The sequence below is a fragment of the Nymphaea colorata genome, chromosome 9, assembly GCF_008831285.2.
Source record: "Nymphaea colorata isolate Beijing-Zhang1983 chromosome 9, ASM883128v2, whole genome shotgun sequence".
NCBI classification, from domain to species: domain Eukaryota; kingdom Viridiplantae; phylum Streptophyta; class Magnoliopsida; order Nymphaeales; family Nymphaeaceae; genus Nymphaea; species Nymphaea colorata.
The window spans coordinates 7,077,611-7,086,718 of record NC_045146.1 but is presented as its reverse complement, the minus strand read 5'-3'; the positions used below and the strand labels follow the sequence as shown (position 1 = coordinate 7,086,718).

The following is a 9,108-nucleotide window of genomic DNA, read 5'->3' as shown; positions in this document are numbered from 1 at the left end:
CCATAGTTTCAACAATAAGACATCAATAGCTTGTGCTTTCTTTATCAGTTTCGAAGTAGAGTAATAGATAAGAATGAACTATTTTTTTTCATCAGTAACAAAAATTATCATTGTTTCTATCAATTTTCCCTGCCCAATGGGGGAACCACATCACCCCTACTCTACTTGCTTGTTCCTCAAGGCCCAACTTGACACAGAAATCATGAACTACAACACTTCTCTTTCCAAAATAAACCTTTTTTTTACAAAGAAAAGAAATACAATACGAGGCAAAGAAATTGCGCAAATCTGTACATTCTAAAAAAGAAAACAAGACATCCTCTCTTAGCACGGAAAACTACTACTGGTAAACCTACGGAAGAAAAAAGACAAGTGCAAACATGTCTTTTACCCGGTCCTTAATCTTATCATACATGAATTTGCAACCCGGTCCTTAATCTTATCATACTTGAATCTGCAACCTGGCTTTGGTCTCAATTCTCGGACATGCAATGAACACCTTTTTATAGGCTTAACTCTTCTAATGACATCATCTTCTAAATCATCAATTTCCCCTTCTTTTCTACCATTCTCGGCTTTTGGAGGATTGAATTCAAACTGCAAAACAAACGTATTAATCCTTTGCCCAAAAGGAGTCATATGATGCACTTTGGTTGCAGAAGGTTTTCCAGAAGAAAGTTTTCCATTGGTTCTTGGAGTGGCCACTCTTGAAGGAGATGAAAATGCATACGACTCATCAGGATATATGCCACTTAACCTGGCACCATCAACCTCTTCAATGCTATCTTTGTGTTCATCATTTAGCAACCTAAAACAACAGAAAATTTCCATTCATGAGACCACATATGCAATCCCAATCAGACATAGGTATTCTCCACTACATGAAGACATTGACAGTTATTGTCATTTGATCACAAGAAAAAGGAATGAAGATTCCATAACATAAATTCGGTAGCCAAACACAAAAATGATATGCCCTTTGAAATACATGGTGCCACGCTTAACCTCAAGCTTCTTGAGGGTCAAGAACTTGGTGTTGAGGAACAGCGCCTGAACCATGTCAATGGAGATCTCTTCAACCTCATCTAAGACCACCTTCTTCATATTGCAGATTGGGCAAGCAACAGTACAAAGTGTGCTTAGGACTGAAACATTTCTATAACCAGGAAAAAAAAAACAAGAATTCACAAGAATTTATGCAGGCTGGTGCTGTCCCATTGAATTTATTTCTATGGAATTACTAAAAGCGGTTCTCCATGCATTTTCTGAATAAAAAAAAAAAAAACAGAATTGCTTGCAACAGGCTTTTCATGTTCCTGATATTTTCAGAAAATTATTTTATGCTGGCTTTCATATGATAATTACAAAAAAAGGGGAGGGGGCTCTAAGAAACCTAAGTTGCTTATTCGTGAGAAAGGAATTATATCATGTGGACTGAATCTGTGATTTGAATTTTTCTGCGACAGGCTTGGTGACCGTCATTGGGGTAAAATATTCTTCCACAGTTGATAAAAGCAAGAAGCAAACAACCCTTAAAGTGAAATCGTTTGTGTCAGATCAATATTCCCATCTGCTGGCTTTAGCAGGTATCTCACACTGATACTTTTGTTTCTGAAATTCCGTAGAACTAAAACCATTCCAACGACTGTTGGGGTTGGTGCAAAGCTTTGTACCAGTGGTTCTCCGAAGGTGTTGGATCTATGTAAACTTATGTGTTGTTTGATTCCAAAACAATTCCTTTTGAATTGGCCTTTCAATGTGCATGCACATATGCCCCATATTGTTATTATCCAAAGCCTTTTCACTTGATTCCAGTGTTGAGCTGAACATATGAGATTTATTATCATATTTTTTTCCAGCAACATGTTGTGGATCTAATTGATTTAGTAGGACAATGATGTCATCTTGACAATTCATTTCTTTTAGAAAGTTTGAATCTCATCTTAGTGTGCCTGTTGAATACTGATATTTGGTTATATGAAGTTTAAATCAAGGGAGTTGATGTAGTGCAATGGGCCATGGTCGTTAAACAGGGACTCATGCTTTCACAATATGCGATCCATTTATTCAATATTGAGAAATATTGAAAAAAAAATGGTAACGAAAGGAAAACAACAGACACAGGACATGATTCATGAGTTTAAGGGGAAAGGAACAACATACTGAGTATAGTTTGTTGATGCCCGGTAGTAAGGTTGCTGCAATGGACTGCACAACCAAGCAATAGTAAAAAGAAGGAAATCAGTGCCAGGGAGGCGATGCTAGTCGTGGGAGAGAAAGAGAGTGAGAAGTGAAGAAATCAAACCTGATTTTGGGGAAAAACTCTCAGGCGAGCGTGCGCCACTCTAGGGTTGAGGAAAAGGGTGAGTTGGGTGAGGGAGGCGAGGGCAGCAAGCGTGGGGAGGAGGAGCAAGCGTGACCTGTGGGCAAAAGGACGCAGGAGAAGGAGAAAAAGGGCGAGGGTTGGGCAGGACGACGGAGGAGAAGGAGAGAAAGGGCAAGGGCAGGTTGGGGGTGGAGACGAAGAAGGAGAGAAAGAGAAAAGGGCTCGGGGTCGGGGGAGAGACTGCGATGCCTGTTCCATCACCTGTTCCGTGGTAAACCACGAAACGCATTGGAACGCCTCACCCTTTTATACCTACTGTTCTTTGTCCTGCCTGTCTCGTCTGTTCTCTGTCCGACGTTTGAAACAATTTCTTGTAAACAGAACATGTCTGTTCTGTTCCGCGGTGTTCCAATGCAATCAAACGACCTCTAAGGGACCCCGAATATACCAAATTCAGTATCATATTATCAATTGTAAACAACACCAATATTCTCTTGCAATGTATTATAATAAGTTGACAGAGATGTGGGACAAGTTAACTTTATATGTCACTATTCCTGGTTGCTCATGTTGATCAACTAAGGCAGTCATACACCTCCAATAACAAGAACAACTCATTCAGTTTCTAATGGATATTAATGAAAGTTATGCAGCCATTAAAAGACAGATTTTATTGATGGAGCCTCTTCCAAATGTTGTGAAGACTTATTCTCTTCTTGTTCAAGAGGAGAGACAACAAAACGACAATCTCGTTTAAATGGACAAAAAAATTCAGCTCTTGTCACACAAACAAATGAAGGAAATAAATCTTTTCAGGCTAAGGAGAAAGGGAAGTCATGGACGAAATGTGAACATTGTGATAAGATTGGTCACATGAAAGCCAAGTGCTACTTCCTCATCTGTTTTTCAAACAGGTCAAGTGGCTCCAATGTGTCGATTAAGCCAAAAGCTAATGCTGCTGGATCCTCAACCTCCTTCGAGTCCAATGCCAATCTGTTCAAGCAGTTTCTCTAATTTATGAAGGACACCAAACAAGGTACCTATGAGCTCAAGTGAACCTATTAGGTAATCTCTCACACACTTTATGTCTTATTACTCAATCATGGATCAAAGCTACTGGTTCAACACAACATACCACCAATACTATTTCCAAGCTACACCAGCCACTAGCTACCATCTACACATCAGCCTGCTGAATGGAACAAACGTCTAAGTCACCCATATTGGGAACATCCATATATCTCCTACTCTTACATTTATATTCCCAACTTTGCTTTCAATCTTATTTATGTTTCCAAGCTTTGAAGTATATCAAATTGTGATGTAATGTTTAATAAAGATACTTGTGAAATGCCTACCTCGATGACTATGATTGGAATGGGTAGACTGAAGAATGACTTGTATGTCCTTGACCACCAAATACTAGTAGCAAATACTTATTCTACCAAGTCAGTTCCATGTTATTCACAGCTTGGACATGCTTCAAATTCTAAGTTGTTTTCTTTGTGTTGCTTGAACCTAATGATTCATGTGATTCTTTTCATGACTGTGATGTTTGCCATATTGGCATTAATGCTACACTTCCTTTTCCCAATTGTAACATTTCCACTCATGTGTCTTTCAATCTGATTGATTGCGATGTATGTGGAGCATATCATAGACCTTCATTACTTGGTGCACACTATTTTTTGACCATAGTAGATGATTTTTTCCAGTCAGCTTGGGTGTATCTCATGAGACATAAATCAGAGGTTTTTGGCATGATCAAAATTTTGTCGCACTTATAGAAAATCAATTTTCAGCTTGAATCAAAGTCTTAGAAGTGATAATGGAGCTGAATTTTCCACTCACAGCATGTAAGTGTTCGTTAAAAAAAGGATCGATAGGCAACATAGTTGCATATCTATGCCATAACAAAAAGATGTAATTGAACACAAACAATGGGATCTTCTTAGTATAGTTCAGGCCTCACTTTTATGCCACTCACATAGTTTGTCATTCCCTTGTCTTTTAATAATGAGAACAAAAGTGAACATGATTTTCTGTTCAACAAAATCCCACCTAGCAATGGCCATGCCACCCATCTTAGTACACAATCATCAAGAACCCCCCAACACTATGATATCTCACTATCTCCTGCACCACCTTCACCCAACCCAGTTCCACCTGGTCCTTCCCCATTGTGTCATTCTGGTGGCCCATGCGTTGAACTCAGTATATCTAATTGACTTATGCAAGTGTCGGCCCATCTCAATGACTGTAAATGTTTTTCAGTAATACCTAGATTCCATCAATGTTTGATGTGTGATGGCTCTAACAAGCCTCAAGGTACTTGTTTACATCATATCTTGATGATACCAATTTTAATTCATCTTACAAAATATGTCATGACCACCCTATTTGAGCACAATGAGTCCTCCACCTTTGCCCAAGCCATGTAGGATCCAAAGTGGCGTGATGCCATGAAGGCTGAAATCAATGTATTAGAAGCTAACCATACTTGGATCATAACCAAACTTCCTCCTCAGAAAGGTTCCCATTGGGTGTCAATGGGCAAACAAAATCCAGTATCAATCAAATGGATTGAGAGATGCAAAGCTTGCCTTGTTGCCACAGGTTACACCCAAACTGAAAATGTCGACTATATAGAGGCCTTCACCTCAATTGCCAAAATCTCCACTATTCAGTGTCTCCTTACAGTTGCTGCAATTCAAAAATGGCATCTCTGTTAAGTATACATCAACAATGCCTTCTTGCATGGTGATTTAGAAGAAAAGTATATTTAACTTCCTCCCAGGTTCATTCAACAAGGGGAGGATGGATTGGTGTGTCAACTGAACAACTTTATATATGGACAAACATTCATTATGCAATTGATTATTTAAATTGATGACATGCCTTAAGAACGTGAGGTTTTCTTAGTCCAAAGGAGATTATTCTTTATTTTCCAAGTTCACTACAAAGGGCTGAACTTTTTGTCATTGTGTACGTAGAAGACATTTTCATTACAGGAAATGATTTAATAGTGATTGACAATCTTAAGAAGCTCATGGACAAAAGTTCAAGTTGAAGGATTTGGGGAAGTTGAGATGCATGTTGGACATAGAAGTAGCATGATCCAATAGTAGCATATTTATGTTGTAAAAGAAATACCCACTTGGTATTCTTCATGATGCAGGAGACATAGGAGTCAAACCATGCGACATGCCTATGGAACAACATTTGAAGCTAGATAATGGTATTGGAGACATCCTAAAGGACCTAAGTTCATACAAAATAATTGTTGGAAAATTCATATATTTGACTATAACCAGACTAGATATTGTTCATGTAGTCCACATATTAAGTTATCTCATGAGCAAACCTCGACTTCCACATCGAGAGGCAATGAATAGATTGCTAAGGTATTTGGAACGTACTGCTGCTGCACATGGAATTCTACTATCAACACAAGGGCCAATCCACTTAAAGGGGTATTGTGACTCGGATTGGGCTTCATGCCAAAACAAGGAAGTCCACAAGTGGTACTGCAGGATGGTTGGCAACAGTCCTGTCACCCAAAAAACCAAAAAGCAAACTACGATGCCTAGATCATCCACTAAAATGGAATATTTTGTCCATGACTTTGGCAACTTGTGAGCTCATTTGGTTGAAGGCTATTTTACATGATTTTTCATTTTCATTTTAATGAACCAATTGATTTGTTTTGCAACAATCAAGCCGTCATGCACATAGAAACCAACATTGTGTTTCATGAGGGAACAAAATATATAGAGATAGATTGTCACTTTATCAAAGAGAAGATCCATAGCAAAGAAATCCAAACATGGTTTGTCCCATCAACGCAACAATTTGAAGATATGTTTACTAAAATATTGGGATGGGAACCTTTCCGACATTTGAGAAGCAAGTTAGTGCTCGTCAATCCTAGAGTGTCAACTTGAAGGGAAGTGTTAATAGTTGAAGATTACAGTATCATATTGATAAGGAAAAAAGAGGACATTGAGATCAAGAAGTTCCTAAAATCCACAATTTGTGGAATGCTTGTTTCCTTTTCCTATTAGTTATCTTTTGTTGTGTTTGAGAGGCTGTTTATAATAATAGAAGATGAATCGTTGTCGCCTTCTCTCTCTCTCTCTCTCTCTTGTCTCTCTTATTTTCATCCACCACTTTAACATAGTCCAAATTTCATCAACTTCAGAACCAAAAGGAATAAGTTATAGGTACTTTATTATTTACAGCAATTGGAACAAAGATCTGGATTCAAATCTGCCAAAGCCAATTAAAAATTGTGGATTGTAGACCAGAGGAAAGCAAGAAATCCAATCTATAGCTCCAAACCCATGTCATGATCGATGAAATTCCTCAAAATCCCCACCAAAGGAAATGTTTAAGAGTTTCTCCAAAATAGTTCAGTGTAGAGGTTTAGAGAATTTTTTTTTAGAAAGGTACTTTCCAAACTTTTACTTTCTTAGCTAGAACAAATTAATGCTGATTTTTTTCATCATTTGTAACTTGTTTACCCTAGCAGATGTCCAATTTATTGGATTGGCCCTCTCTTATTGCTCCCTGTACCTACTTTAATTTTCTTTCTTAATTTGTCCATCTTGACCTAATTTTCATATTTATTTTATCTTTTTTATTTCTTCAACAATACTTGGCTATTTATCTTGCATAGAAAAAGGTGGATTTGTTGTAGTGACATTGTTTTGGAGACATCAAAAGCTTGGATGACTTGGGATGGACTGGTTAGACTGCTCTTGGCCTTATTCTTGACCTTGCCGGGTCTTTCCTTAAAAGAGATGTTCTCACCCATTGCTTGTTGATAGGAGTCCATATAGCCTAGAATTTAATCTAATTTCTAGCAAGGTTGTATTTGTGTGTGTGTGTGTGTATATATATATATATATATATATACGTATAAAGGTTAGAATCATTTAGGGCTGGCATCCTTTCATAAGGAAATCCAATCTCATATTAGTTACTTTTTTTATTTTTTTTAAAGGAAATTTACCAACATCACACACAAGTTGCATGTTGTTGACCCAATTCTATCGTGAGAATGAACTTCAAAGAACTTGAATTGGGTACTACATTTGCTCTTGAGTAGATTGAGTTGATCATTATCTTAATAGCTTGACCTCAACCAAACCTCAAGTGTCCATCTTCCTAGTGTCCACCAACCAGCAATATCTATGTGCTTCCTTCCAGATGCCAAGGCTAGTTGCACTACTTGGTCCAGTCACTACAACAATCTTGAGTTCTGGTAACGGCTAAAGCCATTGGAAAAATTTGTAAAAACCATTGCCAAAACCTTTCCCAACAGTGACCTGGCCGTTGGAAAAAGTTCCATTGGCATGAACCTTGCCGATTGTCTTAGCTATAGGGAATACAATCATATGTCCCGAAGATTATGAGGATCGGGGAATCACAACAAATTCCTTAGGCCTTTGGCCGTTGGCAGTGCTCTGAATACGCAATGGCTACGGCCGTTGGAAACTTGTGTGGTTAACTGCAGCCTGTATCGAGGTTAAGTACCACAATAAGTCTCATTAATCCTTTGGTGGCAAATTATTATGTGAAAGGGATTAACTCAATGCCAGATGAGTCAATTTGATTGGAGTAGTGGATGAGTGGTACCCCTTGCTCATTTATGACCAACATGGAAAACTAAGAGGAAATTGCAGTATTACCAATGAAAATTGAAACCTTTGGCTACCAAAATGGACTAGAAGAAAAATAAAGGAGAGAAACCAGTAATGGAAGCATAAAGACTAATATTTTCAGGTGGTACTGATCAATATATATAGTGTTTTATTTATAATAAGATACTTGCCAAGAGAAAATAAACACATTTCTATTATCCTTCCATAGCAGATGCTAGTTTTGGAAAGTAATTGATAATGTCCCTTGACCACTGCTATTTGTCATCTTATATTTGCGAATTATTATTTTGATGAATTGGACCTCCTTAATGACCACAGCATATTAGGACGAATGATAGTTTTGGATCAAGCTCACTAGCACTCCTCAAGTTATTGCTCCTTATGAGCACGGGTGCCTCCATCTCTCTAACTCATGCTCTCTCTATCTCTCCCTTGCATTTGGTACACACATGTAAGAAGATTTGCTGAAATAAAGGGGGCATGTGCAGAAATTAGGTAGGAAAATACTGGAAACATGATTCTGTTTATGGAAATAGATCAACTCTTTTTGAAATGCCCATTTTTTCATGCCCCATCCCTCTTTCTCTCTCTCTCTCTCTCTCTCTCTCTCTCTCTCTCTCTCTCTCCCTTTCCACAAGTTGAAGGTGAAAGCTACAGCCACCTTCATGTCAAGGAACCACTAAAATATATCTTTATTGAACTTGATAAAAACCAACTTCCATCTTCAGGAAGCATTAATGCCAAATGGGGCTAGGCATAGGACCGGCTCCATCCAGGCTGGGCCACAACCCATGCGCGAAGGCCAGACCTGGGCTAACTATCTGCAATCCATGTTTGAGTCCTGCCCGATCATGGTAAAAAATATATAAATATAAATAAATATAATTAAATTTTAATAAACTACATTTATATTTGAAATAAAATAATGTTATAAAAAATTTACAAAATGCCTCCTAACTAATGGGAGAACAACAAAGAGTCCCCTTTTTAGATTCCGCTGATAAGCACCCAACTTTTTAATATAATTCACAAAGTATGGTTTCATCCATGCTTAAAAACATTAAAATAATTACTTACAACAGAAAGCTACCACTACAAGATACATGATTTTTAGGG

The 9,108-nt window shown here is 37.9% G+C and overlaps 1 long non-coding RNA gene across 1 annotated transcript; it reads right to left on the bottom strand.

Annotated features, from left to right (window-relative positions):
- Positions 1-221: 221 nt before the first annotated feature.
- On the bottom strand, positions 222-2,523 carry LOC116261238 (uncharacterized). The gene is made up of 3 exons (XR_004174254.2): positions 2,306-2,523; positions 2,164-2,208; positions 222-808 (listed from the first exon to the last, which is right to left on the bottom strand). It is a non-coding gene; the product is annotated as an uncharacterized LOC116261238 (long non-coding RNA).
- Between the last annotated feature and the right edge of the window lie 6,585 nt (positions 2,524-9,108).